The sequence below is a fragment of the Carcharodon carcharias genome, chromosome 2, assembly GCF_017639515.1.
Source record: "Carcharodon carcharias isolate sCarCar2 chromosome 2, sCarCar2.pri, whole genome shotgun sequence".
Classification (NCBI taxonomy): domain Eukaryota; kingdom Metazoa; phylum Chordata; class Chondrichthyes; order Lamniformes; family Lamnidae; genus Carcharodon; species Carcharodon carcharias.
The window spans coordinates 195,117,144-195,138,278 of NC_054468.1; the positions used below are offsets into that span (position 1 = coordinate 195,117,144).

General features: G+C 44.5%; 1 long non-coding RNA gene across 1 annotated transcript; it reads left to right on the forward strand.

Annotated features, from left to right (window-relative positions):
* The first annotated feature begins 388 nt into the window (after positions 1-388).
* Positions 389-14,378, forward strand: LOC121291512. The gene is made up of 3 exons (XR_005946016.1): positions 389-477; positions 659-854; positions 14,328-14,378. It is a non-coding gene; the product is annotated as an uncharacterized LOC121291512 (long non-coding RNA).
* Positions 14,379-21,135: the final 6,757 nt, after the last annotated feature.

The window sequence follows — 21,135 nt, forward strand, 5'->3', positions numbered from 1 at the left end:
AACGTATGAAAGAAAAAAAAAATCACTTAGGCACTGCTGCCCACCCTTCTGCAGGATCCTTCCTCCAAGGGCGCCAAAGTAACCGACGTGACCCAAAAGCAAAATAATGCATGCACCAAAAACAAAACCACCCCCACAATCCAATCATTTAGTTTTAAAACAAAGTGCTGAACACTTCTTACCTTGCAGTTTTCACACACTGACGTCACTGGGAGAACATACGGTATGCAACTGCACCCATAATCCTGCAATGCTTTTGACACATTAAAGGCAGACTGCCCCGGAACGTCGAAATGTGTGATACTGAATCACGTAATTCACTGAACATGGTCACACAATACTTGCTCGTAGTTTCAGAACCGCTACCGCGGGGTCGAGAGCGGGTCCACGATTAAACTCTGTTAATTACTGTCCATGGAGAGAAATTACGACCACGTTTTGTCAATTAGGAACTCATGCACAAGATCATTATTAGCTGTGGGTACAAATGCAGGCGCTATTAATTATTTCTATTCCAATTTGTATCCTGTTGAAGTTTTAAAAAAATCAACTTCTAATTAATGTTTTGGAAGAGGATGAATTATGGCACAGTTTATAAATCTGCCTATATTTCCTTTTGAGCTATGCATAGACAATAAAGGTTCTGATTTGTGTGCAGATAACTCAATGTTACGGAGTGGAATTACAACTGGGGAGTACCAAATAAAAGTGGACAATGACAAAGATCAGGAACTGGGGATTGGAGTAGGCCATTCAAGCCCCTCGAGTCTTGAGTCGCCCATCAATAAGATCATGGTTGAACTACTTTGTTGCTCCATCCACCTGTCGAAGTTCCAGATCCTTCTACATCTTTGGTTAGTAAAACAAAATATCAAGCTCAGATTGAAAATTGTTAATTCGGCCACTATTTATTGCTTTTTGTTGGTGAGAATCCCACACTTACACCACCCTCGGTGTGAAGAAGTGTTTTCTAACTGAATGACCTGGTTTTGATTTTATGGTTGTCTCCTTGTCTTAGACTCTCAGCAGAAGAAAATGTTTCTCTCTATCTACACTGTCAATTCCTAAAAGCTTCAATCCAATCACCTTTAACCTTCTATAGTCCAGGGAATACAAGTCTAGATTATGTAAATTTTCTTCATAATCTAAACCTGAGAGCTGTGGTAACATTCTGGTGAATCTTCAATGCATTCTTTCCAAAGCCAATATTTTTTTTACATGGTATGATGCCCAGAAATTGTACAGCACTCCCAATGTGCTCAAGCAGGGCTTTGCATAGCAGTAGCAATACTCGCTTTACATTCCAGCCTTCTAGTTTTAAAGGCTAATATATTTTTAATTTTTTTTGTACCTGGCCACTACATTTTAGTGATCTGTGGAAATGGACCCTTAAATCTCTTTGGGTCTCCACTGTTCCAATATTTTCACAATTTAAATAATACTTAGATCTATCCATTTTTGGTTCAAAATATTTATTGGCATCCTTCTTGGGAGCTGATGGACTGTGCCCGGGGGCATGTCACTACTCTACTGAACATCATCTGTTATGGCTGTAGAGCCTGATTCATGAGTGGCACTCCCTTCCACATTTGGCACAGATGAATAGCGTTGGCCTGAGGCTGACAGATGTTTTTTCCTTTCAGTGGGCTCTCTTCTCCACCGTTGGTCATTTCTTTTATCTTCTGCTTTTTCCATGCCATTCCTGACTGCTTTTCTCCAGGTACTCCGATCAACAGCGATGACTATCCATATATTCAAAATAGATGACCATACATTTACCTGCATTGAAATTTATCTGCCAAAGTTTTGCCCCTCACTTAATCAATGTTTCTTTGTAATTTTTTGTTTCCCTCTACACTACTACCTATATCACCAATCTTTGTCTCTTTGTCAAACGTGTATGCATTGTTCTTTGTTGATTTTGCTGAGTAATTAATGAATATTGTGAGTATTTGAGGCACCAGTGCAGATCCTTGAGGGCTACCACTCGTCACTTCCTTCCAGTTCAGCCATTAATTTCTCCAGTCCTTTTCTTTTACTAATATTGATCATTTTAGGTTCCTCACTCTCATGAGACAATTTTTCACAATATTCATTATGGTCTTTGTGTTTTCTGGTGTGAAAACTAACATAAAATATACGTTTGGCATCTTTGACTTTTTTTAATGCCCATTATAATTTCTCCTGTCTCTGCCTATAAAGGACCCACTTAGATAATTGTAAAAACTCTTACAATCTATTTTTTATATTTCATGGCAGTTTACTCTTGTATTCTATTTCTCCCTCTTCATCATTTTCTTGGTCATCCTTTGTTGACTTTAAAACCTTCTCCATCCTGAGGTTCACAATCCTTTCTAGCAATTTTGGAAGCCTCTTCTTTTCATCTAATACTATCTTTAACTTCTCTAGTTAGCTATGGTTGTACAGCTTTTCCAGTGGAGCTTTTATTGCTCAAGGGAACACATATTCATTGGGAATATGAATTATTTCAACACCAACAACAACTTGTATTTATATAGCATCTTTAATGTAATAAACCATCCCAAAGCATGTCACAGGCGGGTTATAAAGCAAAATTTGACACCAAGAAACACAAGGAGGTATTAGGACAGATGTCCAAAAGCTTGGTCAAAGAGGTAAGTTTTACAAATAGCCTTAAGGAAGAAAGAGAGATTGAGAGGTAAAGAGCATTACCCTTTGTTACATGCTCCTCCAGTCTCTTGATTTATACTCTGTCTAACACTATGATTACAGTTAGGGTGATTAGAAACTACTCCTACCCATGTTTTCTCATTATTTCTTAGCTCCACCCATACATGCTGATTTTCCAAGATCCTTTTCCACTACAGTCTTTATCTTTTATTATTGCGGTTACTCCTCCTCCTGTCTCATTTTGCCTACTTTTTCCAAAAGCCACATGCCCTGGAATATTTAGTTCCCAACTTTGGTCACCCTGCAAATACATTTCCGTTGGTGTTATGAATGCCTTGTGAATTCAGATATAGCACCTTTAATTTTAACTTTTCACTATTTTTCCATGATGCAGCCTTAAGCTCTTATGCCCTATTGCCACTATTAAACTCTCTCTCTCTTCAGGATACAATCTAATTGATTTTATCCAAACTGCTACTCTGCTTTACAGCCATGACTTTGTTCTTCAAAGTGGAGTCCATCCCAAAGGGTTAGCTTCTTCTGATTCCAATACTTGTGCCAGTGCCCATGAATTGAAATACCTGCCTCCCACACCACTCATTCAGCTACATATTTAAATCTCTAATCTGTTTGTCCCTCTGCTAATTTGAGTGTGCCTCAGGCAGAGAGTTTATGGGTGCCTTAGAAGCGGGCTGCCAAAAAAAGACTCTTTCCTCCTCTCTGCCCCACCTTTGTGTTCAACTTTCCTCAGAAACATCTCATCAGGATAAATCATCTGTTTAATTTTGAGAGTTCACAAAGTTGTGTTAAGTAAGAGTTATCAAGGACAGTTTGACAAAAAATCCATTTGAAGTAACTTCCAGACCAATTGTGACCAGAACTCTATCGAGACAGCATCGAGATCTCTTTAAATTTTATCCTATTAAACAAAATGTTTCCATCCTCCAGCCTCTGCCGAGGACAGTATTTGTTTTGTCCTGTTTTGTTTCTGTGTGTGAGTGTATGTGGGTTTGAATATCTTTTTTTTTCCAAAGAAAGGGAAAATCGTTACACTTCTAAACTACAACCTGCATGTTAACCAATTTATTAACTTGTTTTAAAAGTAGTTTGTTTTATAATAAATTAATTTTTTTGTGTTTACTGAAAGAAGCCTGTTTAGAGTTTTTTAATGCTGGGAATTACAGTATCAAAGAGTAACAATTGGCCAGTTTTGTGAGTGAATTAAACATTTAAACTATTGTTCCAACCTGTGCAGAAGTGGGGCTAGAATTAACGGTGCATTCCTTCCATTACAGTCCGTAACATTATGTCATTGCTTCAGACTTGGAACACAACAACTGGATCCTTCATCAAGTTCTTCTCCAGCTGAGAAGAGATGTTGTTAACCCTGCCTGGGCAGGCCATAAGGCCTTTAGGACTCCCAGTTGCAGAGAACAGTATCTAACACTTGACTATACTATCCTCTTCCACCTCTGCATTTCTTTCCACTCTCCAACTTGTGTGTTATCTGTACCATGATGCCACAGTTCATTAGTCCATCCTCCCTACAGTCCTGGTTCTCATTGACATTGGTACCTTGTACCTGTTGAACATGACAAAGGCTAAGACTCCTCCAACACTGCTTCTGCTGTCCCCTTACCCGCCAGAGTCACAGTAACAGTAACATTCCGCTGTCTTTGACCACAAACCAAATTCCAAACACTGCCAGACATAAGAAATGTGACTGCATCCTGGATTAAAATGTCCAGCTAAAACGTCCTCTCCCTATCTCTGATGCATCGCAGTATCTGCACCTTGGACTCCAGTTCAAAAAGTTTGAGCAAATCCCCTTGAGTTGCAGAGACTCACTGCCAATGTGGTTGCCTGGGATCATGCTGCTCTCCACAAACTCCCACATGTGCAGATGTGGCACACCTCTTGAAAAACCACCATAATCTAACTTTGTTTGATATCTTTAATTAATTCAAGTTTTATGTTATTATTTCACTTGATCTACTTTTATTCCTTTAAAAAAGCAATTTAAACAGTATAAATACCAGCTCTAAATACTAACTGCTTCAAGCTGATAAAACCACTACTCATATTAAAAGGCACAAAAGAGCACCTCTTTCCCTCTCTGTACTGAATCCTTAATCTCAACAAATTCTCAACTTTCTACTTTGTTTATCATGCACTCCATTACAGTGGTAATCTGTTGTTAAAGTTGACACCCTTGCCACTTTTGAAACACAAGTAAGAGACTCCCCAGTTAAACACATCTTCATTCTGTTTCAAAAGCCCTTACCACCACAGGGAACAATCTCTTTATAATTTTACACACCCTCCATATGACCTTCAGCCATATTAGTTTGAGGTAAGTACCCAGTGCACACAAATGTACTACACCAGAAATAGCCTTTCCTGACACTTGATCTATCCCTGAACTTAAGTCCTTATAACACAGTTGTTGGGTGATGTCCAAACTCTATCAGCAAGAGTTTACAAAAACACCTGGACCATGAAGCATGAATCTTATTAACTAGAAATGCTTTTAGGGAGGATTTGGTCACTTAAATCCTCTTACTGTAACAGTTTCCTTTTTAGAAGCGACACATATTCTTTTAACCACACACAATCATCTCCAGAAACCTCTCTTAGGCACCCTCACCACCAGGGTTAAGAATACATAGGTGCAGCGGGCAAATTTACCCTCAAAAGCCCCCAAAAAGCCCTGGGAAATTCAAACACGGGGACGACTAATGAGAGAAAATTGAGGAAATGCTTCTCAAATCACAGGCTGTTTCTCTCCTGTTCTTGCTGCTGATAGCCTCAACTGCATCTGACTGGTGAGCCGATCAGCAACAAAAGCAGGAGGAAATAGCCTGTGATTGGAGGAGAAGCAGCAAAGTGAATGGCGGTGCAGGCAGGCTGAAAAACAGCAGCTCAGATCCTGACCACAGGGAACCTGGCCAGGGAGGCAGTAACCAGGAACTCTCACCCCCGGTACACCCACAGTGAACCCAGAGCCGCTGCTACCGGACAGACAGAGGGAGGGAAGACAGGCATCTATGATGCTGGGGACCACAGGAGGAGGCCGAGATGGGTCATCCACTTGGCACTGCTGGCTGAAAATTGTAGCAAATGCTTAAGTCTTATCTTTTGCACTGATGTGCTGGGCTCCCCCATCGTTGAGCATGGGGATATTTGTGAAACCTCCTCCTCCAGTGAGTTGTTTAATTGTCCACCACCATTCATACTGGATGTGGCAGGGCTGCATAGCTTAGATCTAATTTGTTGGTGGTGGGATCGCTTAGCTGTTGGGCATGCATGTAGTTCAATGTTGTAGCTTCGCCTCATTTTTAGGTATGCCTGGTTCTGCTCCTGGCATGACCTCCTGCACTCTTCATTGAACTGGGGTTGATGCCCTAGCTGGATGGTAATTTTAGAGTGGGGGATATACTGGGCCATGAGGTTACAGATTGTGTTTGAGTACAATTCTGCTGATGGCCCACAGCGCTTCATGGATGCCCAATCTTGAGTTGCTGGATCTGTTCAAATCTATCCGATTTAGCATGGCGGCAGTGCCACACAACACAAAGGAGGGTGTCCCCAATGTGAAGGCAGAACTTTGTCTACACAAGGACTGTGCAGTGGTCACTCTGACCAATATGTCATGGACAGTTGCATCTGCGATAGGTGATTGGTGAGGATGAGGTCAAGTAGGTTTTCCCCTCTTGTTGCTTTCCTCACCACCTGCCGCAGACCCAGTCTAGCAGGTGTGTCCTTTAGGTTGCTAGTGGTGTGACTGACCCAGTCTTGGTGATGAACATTGAAGTCTGCCATCCAGAGAATGCTGCAGAATGTACGTGAAGAGGCGGGCAGGGGCGGGGGCCAGTTGTCTGCCAGGTTCAATGTCGACCCAGCGGCCGGTTCAAAAACAGCGCAGGCAGCCCCAGGGAAGCTGCTGGCATTGGAGTTGCTGCAACAACATGGCTGCAAATGAAGATGTAGATACCTGGTGGGAGGTGAGGTCAGCTGGGCACTCAGCCCCCTGTTTTCCTGATGAGTGCCTCGCCACCCTCCTGGAGGAGGTGGCTGCCAGAAGGGACACCCTTGTCTCCAGAGATAGGAGGAGGGGGCCACCGCACCTCACAAAGAGGGCATGGGAGGAGGTGGCAGCCCAGGTGAGCAGCCACAACGTGGTGCGACACACCTGGGTGCAGTACCAGAAGAGGTTAAATGACCTGGTGCTCAGGAAGAGTGAATACCGTGTTGGTATGAGTCAGTGTGTTGAAGTGTTTTGGGCTGGCCATCTCCCCGTAGAGTTCAGGGGTGTTAGAGTCTGAATGCCAACTGACAATGATGCTGGAGCAGGAAAAGGGGATGAGCCCTGGCTGCTTTGACTGAGTGCCTTGAGCCTCGAGGGCCATGTCCCGCACGTGCCCTGCAAGATGCTCCTCAGATGGGGTTGGCCAGGCCGCAATGGCGCTGCAGGTAGAGAGTGGACTAATCAATGCTCCCCTGTCCTTTGAGGAGAAGATATCCCTTAACAATATTTAAAGGTTGTGGACTGATGGAGGACCCCTGCACCTCCTCATCATCTCCAGATACGAGCAGGAGGCCTCGGAGCTCGAGACGTGCTATGCACCTTGGTCAACTGGCCACAGTGGGTGTCTGATGAAGGTAAGAGTGCAGTGCACTGAGCTGAGAGTTTCAGATGGTGCAAACAATCTTGTGCAGTTCAGCATTGATGGCAACCTCCAGACTGGATTCCTCATTGATCATTGAAAGACAATGGCACCATGATGCAGATCTCCATTGTCTCACCAGGGTGCCTGGCATGCACAGTGACAGTGTGATGACTTAAGCTAATGACATGTCCTTCTTCTCCCTTGGATCTGCCACCAAGCAGCCAATATCAGGACCTCCAGGAGCTACTCCTGACACCGGAGGACCACCATGCTCCAGAAGCACCTGCGCCACACCCACTCTCTGAAGCAGGCACCAGCGCAGATACCAGCATCTCAGTGGGCATTAATTCGGTGGCTAATATCTCAGTGCACATTGGTGAGGGCACTTCACACTCGCTTGAGGTGCAGATGGAGGCAGAGAGTGTCCAGGGTGCCGACAGTTAGAGGACTGCTGGAGACCAGTATAATGCTCAGTTAAAGGCTGATGATGGGCCTCTGGAGTTGTCCATGAGGCAGCAGATGCTGGATGTTCAGCAGGATGTGCAGGAGGATCTGGCAGAGATACATGAGGGAATGCGTGCCTGTTGTGGAGGAGTCCCTGTGAAACATCAGCATTGCGTTAACTCTCATGGCCGACCGCACTGCCTCCTCCATGGAGAGAGTGGCAACTCTCATGGAGAGGCAACTCCAGGAACATGAGCTGGCGCATGAGCTGCTTGTCTCTGCGGGCTCCTCTCAGGGTGCTCTGGATGACGGCAGCAGCTCCTCCGCCCCTCTGCCAGTGACTATGGCATCTGATGAGGCTGCGGTGACTGGGGAGATATCAGCCGTGGCACTAGCCAGAGGATGACCGCCAAAGTTATCAAGGCCAACAAGACAGCAGAGTGAGTAGGCTGTCTCCAATGCTGGTGCTAGTGAGAGGGGAAGCACCTAGACGTAGCACTGTAAACACAAGTTTAAAGCACCTTAAGCACAAAAGGGACTGGTCACGGGTGATCTTTTGTTCACCCATTTTTTTTAATGCAGTGACCATCAACACCTGATATTGTTCTGTTCGTAATCTGTGAGTGCCAACATTATATTACATTTGCTTTAGTGTTATTGGCTTGAGTGTGCTTCATCTGTTTTGTAGGTGCAGGGTACACCAGTATGTAATGCTGGACATGGTTGGCTCGAAACTTTATTACACAGGCACTGAATGTATCTTGGGGGAAAAGGAAAGGGTCATTTCTGAGATCCAGGATATTTGCGGCAGCCCTGGCATTAGGTGGTCGCACTTATTTGGCAGCCTATCTGAAGGAGTGTTGGACCAAAATTTCCCTGCCTCCCTGGAGGTTACAGAAGTCTGCCTCCACATCCTCAGTTTTCTCCTCACCGTACTCCTCTTCTGACTAACTACTGGATTCATCATTTTTGGCCTGTGGAGCTGCGTCAAGATCTTCTTCCTCCAGTGGGCCCCTCCTTGCCAGTGCCAGATTGTGGAGAGCACAACATGCCACCACTCTCAGTAACACCGGTTCTGGGGGGTATTGCATTGCATCCCCTGGCTGGTCCAAACATCAGAAGCGCATCTTGGGAAGACCAATGGTTCTCTCTACCACCGTCCTTTTGGAGGCATGGCTCATGTTCTACTGCTGCTCTGCCTCTGTTCTTGGGTGGTGTAGAGGCATCATGAGCCACCTTTTCAATGGATAGCCCTTGTCATCCAACAGCCATCCATCCAGTTAGGCTGGAACACTGAAGAGCCTCGACACCTGGGAGTGTCTCAGGATGTACGCGCCATGGGTGCTGCCAAGGTACCTTGCACGGACTTGCAGACTCTGCATCCTGTGGTCACACACTATCTGCATGTTCATGGGGTGGAAGCCCTTCCTGTTGACGAAGGCACCCGGCTGACCCACTAGCACCTTGATGGCCATATGCAGTCAATGACACTTTAGATGTGGGGGAGCCCAGTAATCACTTCAAAGCTTCTGGCTTGCTCAGCCTGGCTGGCCTCGTCCATACGGAAATGAAGGAAAGTCAATACCTGCCAAAACAGATCTTCTGTCACCAGCTTGATGCAACTGTGGACAGCTGTCCGGAAGACTCCACACAGATTCCCCACTGAACCCTGGAAAGAGCCGGAGGCATAGAAGTTGAGGGCCACTGTGACCTTCAGAGCCACTGGCATGGGGTGTCCACCCACACAGTCGGAGCTGATCTCAGACCCGATCATCTGACAAATGGAGGTCACTGTCTCCATTCAGAGGCGGAGTCTCCTTCGGCATTGCACCTCAGATATATTGAGATAGCTGCATCGCCGCCTGTAAACCCTGGCAGCAGGATAGTATCGTCTTCTGTGGCCCCTTCTGCCTTGGGTCCTGCGCCTCTTGTGTCTGCGCCTCTCCTCCCACAGGTCTCTCCCCTGGAAGCTGCATTGGGACACCTGGCCTCCTCTCCCTTCTGCCCTTCTCTTCCTCCTCAGAGGAGGTGCCTCCAGCAGAGACCACATTCCCAATTACCAGGGTAAGGGAAAGCCATCTGATATCTGGAAGGTTCCACATTGTTCAAATCCTCAGGGGGCCTTGGAGACAGCCGTGAGTCCTGAAATGATGCTTGGAAATGGTAAGAATGAAGCTCTGAACAGAGATGAAGCTGTCAAGTACCGAGAAGCAACCAGCAGCAAACTATCTACCAAGCTCCTCACTACTTACACGGGCAATGCTGCTGACCCTTTTTATCCAGCCCGTGGATGAGGTTTTGCAAATTGTGGGCTGCCCGCCTGCGTGTTTTGCTCGTGCACAAGAGAAAAATCTCATGGGCAACGTTAAATCGGTGTCAGTTGAGTTGTCAAGGACTTTAACTAGCCTCTTAATTAATGGGGGGTGCAGTTCCAACTCCCATGTACGCCTGCCGACCGAAACATTGCGCGAGTGCGCAATGACGTCAGGATGCTCACCTGATGTCATCATGTGTCATTTTATGTTTGCTCAGGTCGGGCGTACACTCATCTGATGAGGGAAAAATTCTGCCCCAGGTCTTGCTATATTTGGACATGGACTGCTTCAGTATCTGAGGAGTCACGAATGGTGCTAAACATTGTGCAATCATCAGCGAACATCCCCACTTCTGACCTTATGATGGAAGGAAGGTCATTGATGAAGCAGTTGAAGATGGTTGGGCCGAGGACACTACTCTGAGGAACTCCTGCAATGATGTCCTGGAACTGAGATAATTGACCTCCAACGACCACAGCCATCTTCCTTTGTGCTAGGTATGGCTCCAATCAGCAGAGAGATTTCCCCCTGCTTCCCATTGACTCCAGTTTTGCTAGGACACCTTAATGCCACACTTGGTCAAATGCAGCCTTGATGTTTGGGCAATCACTCTCACCCCACCTCGGGAGGTCAGCTCTTTTGTCCATGTTTGAACCAAGGCTGTAATGAGGTCACATGCTGAGTGGCCCTGGCGGAACCCAAACTAAGCGTCAGTGAGCAGGTTATTGCTAAGCAAGTGCCGCTTGATGGCACTGTTGATGACCCCTACCATCACTTCACTGATGATTGAGAGTAGACACACACACACACACACACACACACACTCCAAGGTGGCAGGAGAAACTCCAAGAGAGTGAGAGAAACTGCAAAGCGTGGTAGCTTGTGTCTTCACTCTGCTCCTGATGAATCAATCTTTTAGGTTTTTGTCTCTTTTGAAAGCCGATGTTATGTTATATTGGCTCAGTGAATTGACATCCCCCTTATAACTTTTCAAAATGATTCCTAACCACTTCACTTAAGCTCGGTGATAATGGAATGCAAATCCTCAGCATGGTCATTGCCGGTTTGAACTCTGAGGTTGAGCACGTCACTGTAGAACAGTGCCCCACCTAGTGGTCTGATTCAGAATTGGGCTTTATGCCTGGAAATGTAACAATTTCATGTTTCGAGTCTGATATGACTTCATCAGAACTCTTCATCAGTTTCAACAGCACTTTCTGTTTTTATCTCATATTTCTGGCATTTGCAGTATTTTGCTTTTAATTTAACAAGTTACGTTTTGGACCGCAGGAACAGGAGTAAACGATTTAGCCTCCAGAGGCAACCTCCACCTATCACTGGCCCTCTATCCAGCTTTACCTGTCCCACCCCCTCTTAAACCAGCTTATATTTCACCTCTTTTTTCTATTTTTCCTTAGTTCTGTTGAAGAGTTATACGGACTCGAAAAGTTAACTGTGTTCCTCTCCGCAGATGCTGCCAGACCTGCTGAGTTTTTCCAGGTATTTTTGTTTTGTTTTCGATTTCCAGCATCTGCAGTTTTTTGCTTTTATCTTAGCCTTCAGAGTCTATTGTTCTATTCAGTGGGATCATGGTTGATCTGTGTCCTAACTCCATAAAGCTGTCTTTGCCCCATTTCACTTAATCTTTGGTTAACAGAAATCTATTAATCGCACATTTAAAATTAATCATCAATTGCCTTTTGCTAGAGTTCAAAACTTCCAATGCCCTTTGCATGAAAAAGTGTTTACGAACTCCTGAAAGGGCTGAGTCTGACCTTTAAGCTATGATCCCTAGTCCTAGATTCCCAAAGCATCAGAAATTGTTCCTCTCTATCAGTTCCCCTTTATATTTTGAAAACTGAAATCAAATCGCTCCTTAATCTTCGAATTTCCAAAAATCATAATCCTAGTTCATGTAACCCCTTTTCATAATTTAATGCTTGGAGTCTAGGTATTATTCCAGTAAATCTACAATGCACATTCTAATGAGGTCAATATATTTTTCCTAAGGTCTGGTCCTCAGTACTCAAGTGTGGTTTAACCAGGGTTTTGTACAGGTGTAGTGTGACTTCTAAAACTCCTTCCTGTATTCTGGTTCCTTAGATATTAAGGCCAGAATACTGTTAGCCTTTTTTTTTAACCTGTGCATGGCATTTTAATGATATTTTCTATTAGACCCCTAAGTCTTATACAAGCATACAAATTAGGAGCAGGAGTAGGCCAGATCTGATTTTTAAAAATTCATTCATGGGATGTAGGCATTGCTGGCTAGGCCAGCATTTATTGCCCATCCCTAATTGCCCTTGAGAAGGTGATGATGAGCTGCCTTCTTGAACTGTTGCAGTCCCTGTGGTGTAGGTACAGCCACAGTGCTGTCAGGAAGGGAGTTCCAGGATTTGAAGGGGAACTTCCAGGTGGCGATGTTCCCATGTGTCTCCTGCCCTTGTTCTTCTAGATGGTAACGCTCATGGGTTTGCAAGGTGCTGCCTAAGGAGACTTGGTGAGTTTCTGCAGTGCACCTTGTACACTATACGCACTGCTGCCACTGTTCATCGGGGTGGTGGAGGGAGTACATGTTTGTGGAACGGGCGCCAATCAAACAGGCTCCTTTGTCCTGAATGGGATGGTACTGAGCTTCTTGAGTGTTGTTGGAGTTGCTTTCACCCAGGCAATTGGGGAGTATTCCATCACACTCCTAACTTGTACTTGTAGATGGTAGACAGGCTTTGGAGAGTCAGGAGGTGAGTTACTCGCTGCAGAATTCCTAGCCTCTGACCTGCTCTAGTAACCACAGTATTTATATGGCTATCCCAGTTCAGTTTATGGTCAATGGTAACTCCCAGGATGTTGATAGTGCGGGATTCAGCGATGGTAAATCCATTGAATGTCAAGGGAAGATGGTTAGATTCTCTTCTGTTGGAGATAGTCATTGCCTAGCACTTATGTGGCGCGAATGTTCCTTGCCACTTGTCAGCTCAAGCCTGGATGTTGTCGAGGTCTTGCTGCATTTGGACACGGACTGCTTCAATATCTGAGGAGTCGTGAGTAGTGCTGAACATTGGGCAATCATCAGTGAACATTCCCACTTCTGACCTTATGATGGAAGGGAGGTCATTGATTGGTTGAAGATGGTTGGGCCGATTGTGGCCTCAACTCCACTTTTCTGCCAATCCCCTAAAAACTTTGACTCTCTTGTTAGTCAAGAATCTATCTAATTCTGCCTCAAAAATATTCATTGACCCTGCCTCCACCCTTCATTTGGGGCCTGCACTGCTTCGAGATCCAAAGTGGATTGCCTCACACTTGCCTATAGTGAAATCAATTTATTGTCCATTCACTTAATCTAGTCACATCTCTTTATTTTTTTCATGCTTCCATGTACACTGCTTAAAAGGCCACCGATCTTTGTGTTATTGGCAAACATGGATAAGTGGCCTTCTATCTTGTCATCTAAGTCATTAATAAATGCAGTGAATAGTTGAGGCCCCAAATAGTTGTCACTTGTCATACCCTGCCAATTAGAATATCTGTTAATTATCCCTAATCTCTGTTTGCTGCTGCTCAGCGTATCCCCTAACCAGGTCAATAGATTGGCCTAAATTCCATGAAGTTCAACTTTCCTAACAGTCTCTCATTAGGGTGTCATGCCTAGTAAAGGCATGGCATATTCATAACTCTGAAAATATGAACTTTACGCCATGTGGAATCTTTTGGAACTGCCTTTTCTTTTAAAATGGACAAAAGGTGCTGTAAAAAATGGCCAACGAGGGTCATCTGACCTGGTCTGTAAATTCAAAAACTGCCACACTGTCTCACAAGGACAAAGGGATATATTCCAGATTAAGAGGTGCCAACTACCCATCTTTTGAGACCATCCAAAAGACATTTCCTGATTTGAATGGGTTTTTCTGAAACAAAGACAATGATTGCCTCAACTCTACTACTCTAAATGTCTTCAAACAATAACCCTGATTGTAGCCAAGCAACCTAAGACCAAAACCATGTTTGGAAAAGGGAACTGTGAGAAGCCACATGGGAGGGCAGCCATGTTGGTCTTCCTTAGTCTTTAAGTGCTGTCTGCAGAAAGACACAACAGCAGCAGAAATGTCAGTAACATCTTTGCCTTAAGAACTGGAGACTGTAACACCGTAAGGTCTCCATAAACCTGTTCCTTTTTGAGTCCACCAATGCAGCAAATTGACCTCCTGGTAATGAGACCAGAAGTAACTAACTTTGTGTCCTTCAGAAGATATCTCTTCAAGAGAATCCTGAGACGACTTTGGAATATGACTTGGGCTATTGAATTCACCTAAACTGCACTTCAGGGACAAAGATGTCTTCTTCATCAGGCCTGCAACATGTGTTTTCCAGAATGAACCAATCATGTGAATTACGATCGATTCCTTTTGTTTGTAACTTGTAAAAGCGCACTATTCTTTAATCATATTCCTTGAGTGTATTTGTGTGTGAGACTGTGTGAATGAGTGCCATAGCGTTAGATTTTCAGGGTGAGTGCATGAATAAACAATTCTCTTTATTTAAACCCACAGAAATCTTTCTGCTGGTTATTCCAATTGTCCACACACTCAGAGCTTAAAAAAACACATCTTCTTCTCAAAAATTTACTGATTATGGACAGCAGGGAAGGGAATAGGGATTGCAGGAGTTCTCTCTCACATTTCCATAACAAGGAATTTTGCATTCTCGTTTGTATGCTTTTCCTTTCAGTTTCAAGTTGTCGTTTACCTCTTTATTCATGAACAGCTTACATACAAGTCAAACCATACAATTAGTGCTCTTGCCCCTAGGGGTATAAACCAGTTCTGTCCCACATTAAATTAATTTTTGAACACCTATCACAGATCATCTGCCCTTTTACTCATTAACTGATTTGCACAATTTATTGTAGACAGTCCAAGTTTCATCTCATTGAAGTCAACCTTACCTAAATCTAAATTCTTAGGACTGAATTTTCAAGGCTCTGCCAATGTGGGGAATGGAGACAGACATGGACTGCAGATTACGAGGCTGCTAGCCTGCTGGCTTCCTGACCCTATTCCCAATGTTAGCCATTTTGGCTGACATAAATTCAGTGAAGGCCACTCACGCTCATGTGGCAGACAGCCATTTAGGTTCATTGTTAAAGGTAGTTAATGGAGGCCAATTCGATTTTTGGCCTCCAGTTTTCCAATATGATAGGGGGATGTGGGGATGGGGAGGTGGGTGGGTGGGAGGGGCAGATCAACTGCCCGGAGACAGGCACTTAGCAGCAAGCTAGAGTGCCAACCCTCCTGGCAGGCCATCAGGCCTTCCATGCCTACCTGGGTAGGAATACAGCCATTGGCTGCCCTGTGGAAGGGATTTCCCTCAACAATGATGACCTGGCTGCTTGCTGCTTTCTGTATTTTTTAATTACAGTTTTTAAAAAGTGGCTAAGAAGGCACCTGCTTGTTCAAACACCCTCCCAGTTACTTAGCTTGTACCTCCCTGAAGCTGGAAGGCTCCTGATTGGCTTTACAACTTTGAGATCCGACCTGCTGTGCTTAATTGAACAAGGAACCTTTGTCCATGCCAATTAAGGGCTCTCCCACGTGAACGTTTTGACTTTAATCAGTTTCCCACAGGAGGCAGGTTCGGAACCTGAAAACAGTCCTGACTTATGTTTCCCACCCATGGGGAAAATTCAGTCCTTTGTAGCCATTTCACTTTTCTCCCTCTCGAACACAACGGCTGGAAATTTACGGCCCCTTTGTGGTGGGGATGGGGCCGTAAAATGTGCTGAGTCATTCTAAACTCCATTGACTTTGGCAGAAACGTGAAATCCCCCAGCCATAAAATTCTGCCCAACATTCAACTCAGTCGTTTTATGTTCAGTATGAGATACATGTTCAAACAATGTTAGGCTGCAAACTAAAACTGTCTCAATGCCCATTAATTATCTAATATTGTCTGCTCCCTTCTTGATTCTTGGACACATTGTTCAGAAAGCTATTCTGAACACACAAAAATTACTACTTTTCTGACATGGCTCATCTGCTTCTCCCAATGTATGTGGAAGTCAAAATCCCCCAGTAAAACTAGCTTGTCTAATTTCTTGCTTTAATACAATCCAACTTTGATCTTGGAAACTATGTACATAGGTACAGTAATTATTCCTTTTATTAATAACAAGAAGCTTGTTTCTAAGCTCAGTCTTGTTCAGTGGATTTCAGACTTAAATTATAAAATACAAGGTATCTTGGGCACCTCAGCAATTTCTATTCTGGCCCAGCCATGTTTCGATGCAGGTGAGGGCCTTATGACAGTGGTAAGTTTAGGAATGTAGATATTGCACGAGTTCCTCGTTGGCTCATTCCCCATTCCTCATTGATTATTTCTAAGTTTGATTGTTGCCAGCTTTATGAGTGTATCTTCTCTGACGAATAAATAAAATCACATTAGGTTGCTACCTTATTATCATTCCTTTCATGATAAAAATAATTACGGGAATTACTTGTATGAAACTATTTGCATCAAAACATTATGTCAAAAGAGGGCAGTACATTCATAGGGATCTAAGTTGCAACAGGCAGTATTTTTTTTTCATTCATTCACAGGATGTGGGCTTTGCTGACTGGGCCAGCATTTATTGCCCATCCCTAATTGCCCTTGAGAAGGTGGTGGTGAGCTGCCTTCTTGAACCGCTGCAGTACACCCACAGTGCTGTTTGGAAGGGAGTTCCAGGATTTTGACCCAGCGACAGTGAAGGAATGGCCCTCCTGCACTCTTCATTGAACCAGGGATGATCCCCCAGCTTAATGGTAATGGTAAAGTGGGGGATATGCCGGGCCATGGGGTTACAGATTGTGTTCGGGTACAGTTCTGCTGCTGTTAATGGACCACAGCACCTCAAGGATGCCCAGTCTTGGGGTGCTAGATCTGTTCAAAATCTATTCCATTTAGCATGGTGGTAGTGCTACACAACACGATGGAGGGTATCCTCAATGTGAAGGCAGGACTTCATCTTCACAATGACTGCAGTGGTCACTCCTACCGATACTGTTATGGACAGATGCATCCGCGGCAGGCAGGTTGGTGAGGATGAGGTCAAGTATGTTTTCCCTCTTGTTGGTTCCCTCACCACCTGCCACAGACCCAGTCTAGCAGCTATGTCATTTAGGACTTGGCCAGCTCGGTCAGTAGTGGTGCTACCGAGCCACTATTGGTGATGGACATTAAAGTCCCCCGCCCAGAGAACATTCTGCACCCTTCCCACCCTCAGTGCTTCTTCCATGTGATGTTCAACATGGAGGCACACTGATTCATCCACAGAGGGAGGGCGGTACGTGGTAATCAGCAGGAGGTTTCCTTTCCCATGTTTGACCTGATGCCATGAGCCCTCATGGTGTCCAGAGTCAATGTTGAGGACTCCCAGGGCAACTCCCTCCCGACTGTATACCACTGTACCACCACCTTTGTTGGGCTTGTCCTGCCGATGGGACAGGACATATCCAGGGATGGTGATGGTGGAGTCAGGTGTGATTCCGTGAGGATGATTATGTCAAGCTGTTGCTTGACTAGTCTGTGAGACAGCTCTCCCAATTTTGGCACTAGCTCCCAGATGTTAGTAAGGAGGACTTTGCAGAGTCAAGAGGGCTGCAATTGCCATTGTTGTTTCCGGTGCCTAGGTTGATGCCGGGTGGTGCATCCAGTTTCATTCCTTTCTTGTGTCTTTGTAGCGGTTTGTTACAACTGAGTGGCTTGCTAGGCCATTTCAGGGGGCATTTAAGAATCAACCACGTTGTGGGTCTGGAGTCACATGTAGGCCAGATCAGGTGAAGACGACAGATTTCCTTCCCTAAAGGACATTAGAGAACCAGGTGGGTTTTTACAACAATTGACAATGGTTTCATGGCATCATTGGACTTTTAATTCCAAATTATTTTTATTGAATTCAAATTCCACTATCTGCCATGTTGATGCGTTTGAACCTGGGTCCCCAGAGCATTACCCTGGGTCTCTGGAGTACTAGTCCAGTGGCAATATCATTACGCCATCACCTCCCCCAAAATAAGTTGCAAAAACTCCTGTTGGTAAATATTTCTCGCATCAGAACTGTGATGGAAGGTCATCATTATGAAATATTTGTTTGGTTTCTCTCTCCACAGATGTTTCCAAATCTGAGAACCAACATTTTCTGTTCTTGTTTCTGATTTCCAGCATCCACAGTATTTTGCTTTGGTTGCCCGTTTATAAGGTAGAAGAGGAAACTCAATTCCAGTTTGGCATCAACACCAATTTTGACTGGCCACCAAGATTTGTGCAGCAGCTGCCTGATTTTCATGTCTGTTCTCTGCTTGTATCTATATTTTTTCGCCCGTGACCCTGCAACACTTCTGCTGTACATTCCGGATAAGCTAATTGATCTGTTTCTTGAAAATTTGGAATGTGGAAGAAAGAGAGTTAGATTTAGTTTTCAGTGTTGATTGGTGTTGATGCCAGACTGGAATTGAGTTTCTTCTCCTACCTTATGATCAGGCAATCAAAGCAAAATACTGTGGATGCTGGAAATCAGAAACAAAAACAGAAAATGTTGGTACTCAGATTTGGAAACATCTATGGAGAGAGACACCAAACAAATATTTCACAATGATGACCTTCCATCACAGTTCTGATGTGAGAAATATTTACCAACTGGAGTTTTTGCAACTTATTTTAGGGGAGGTGATGGTGTAATGATATTGTTCAGAGGCAATAAGAAGCTGAGAGAGTATGAAATGATAATAGGTTATTTGGTCTATAAGCCTGATTCTATCACTGTTCTATCATGGACTCCACCATAATCATTTAACTCCTTGAGCAATGTTCTGAAGAAAGCAAGTGTTTTAAAAATTTCTCATATTGTGTCTTTCCTCCACTGAAGACCTTGGGTGAAAAATTTGTCCACTCCTGTTTTCGGGCTGATTTAGGATCATCCATGTCTGGTACTGTTGAGGCAGGAGGCATGCAAACTTGGATGCGTTGTTGGATAAAGTTGATCTGGAAAGGTTTTTGTTGTTGGCTTTTATTGCAGGTTTTGCTCACAAGGATGATGTGATGGAACAGAGCAGACAGATGGGAAGGTGGGGATTGTGGAGCAATGTTGGCGAAGGGCTGATGTCCTAAAGGAACCAGAATCTCAGTAGGTGCACACAGACAGCTCATCTGGAGCGAAGGTACCATGGATGCCTCCTCCTTGCCTCTTCCTCCTCCTCCCAAGGTAGCTTCTTTATGCCTGTGGCAGTGGCTGCACCATCTTAATAACAAGGTTGTGGAGGATGCAGAAGACCAATACAAGCTTGGAGAATATTTTAGGGCTCCTCTTGAGTGGTCCAGATAGCAGCGTAGTTGCTTGAGAACATCGAAGGTCTGCTTTATGATATTTATGGTGGCAGCATGTCTCTCATTATAGGCCCTTTGTCCTCATGTGGTCAGGTGGCAGAAGGAAGTCACTATTCATGTATATCACTTGTCTCCAGGCAGCCGACCTCTGGTTCTGTGTGGTGATCTGCTGACAATGGGAAAGGCAGATGGCCTCAGGATGAAAGGGTCAAGGCTGCTGCAGGTTAGTAGGCATTCACCAACATGACGGTTTGCCCATGTACATGTACCAACTGCATTTTAATGGAGTGTAACACCATGCGGTTCCTCTATCTCTACCCGTTTACACGTGTAGTTCACAGAGCTACTTATATGTAGCCGATGGCTCCCTGCACCATTGGGAATCCCACTACTCTGGCAAATCCCACATCTCTGCTCATCCTGGTTAGAGAGAAAATGATGAACTCTCCTCCCTCTGCATCTGGGGTCTCTATCACCTCTTGGATGCAGCAATGGACAGCAAATTGGGATATGTTTACAAATTTGCCTGCTTCTCCTTGGAAGGATCCAGTCACACAAAAGTTGGGCGCAACAATGACCTTGACAACCACTGACAGCACCACCCTCACCCCACTATGCAGTTGCAGTTTCTGTTGAAGGAGGGGATACAGTTCTGTGACCACCTGGTTGGTGAATCTCAGACCACCTCAGGCATTGTTCCTGGTTGAGGTAGAGGGAGGAGAAGTACTCCTTTAAAATGCTTGGTGAATAAGCTCTTCAGTGGAACATGCTCTTCCTCCTCCCAGCACAGACCTTCCCCTCCATTTCCCTGTCATGTTGTAGACTCAGGAGCATTGCGATGACAGCCCTGCTCTGTTTTTGCGAACAGCCAAGAAAACTCGTTTTGCCCTCCCTGTCAGGATGCAGCAACACTCCCTTCCTAATCCAGCAATTCACTGGAACACCTCCAAAAGCACACCGGGGTATTTTCATAAACATTGCAGTAGTAATAGTAAATCAGAAGCCCTTCACCCACAAGTTGGATCATTGAATCTTAAAAGAGCACTCGTGGTGAGTCCCTCTCAAAATGTTCATTGGACCTGTCATTATCCAAGTTTGCAAGTCAGCCTGAGAGGCTGTTTGGCATCACAATCTACCCACTGCAAAAATCTTCTAGCACAGATATGGCACACCTATGCGAACATCCTTTCCATTGTTGAAGGCAGCACAGATGACACTGGAAGTGTCCAGGGTCACTGCACCTGTGATTTTGAAGGCCTCCGGCTTGCGTAGCATGGCTTCAGTGGTGCCACAGAGCGGAACTCTGCACCACTGACTCTTCAGAAGCAGTGATAGCCTTGAGGTTTGCTTTGAGACCCCAGAATTTTACAACTAAATACTACCTGTTTAATCAAGTACGGATCTGCACACATATCATCAGGAAAAGGCATGTTAGCAATAAGTAATATAAAAATAGTTGTCTAAATGATTAGCAGTAGACATCATAGACCACATGTCAAAAGATTATAAAGTTCCTGAAACACCATTGTTACTTCAGTTTCTGAAACCTCTTAAACGAACATTTCATATTTTAGCTGTGCAAACTCTTCTATAAAATCTGAGTAATCAATTGGTGCTTACACTTTGTGAAAGCTGAGTTTCACCCTCTTCTCCCACCTCAGTCATGGCTGTGAGTGGGTTGGTGAGAAGACAAG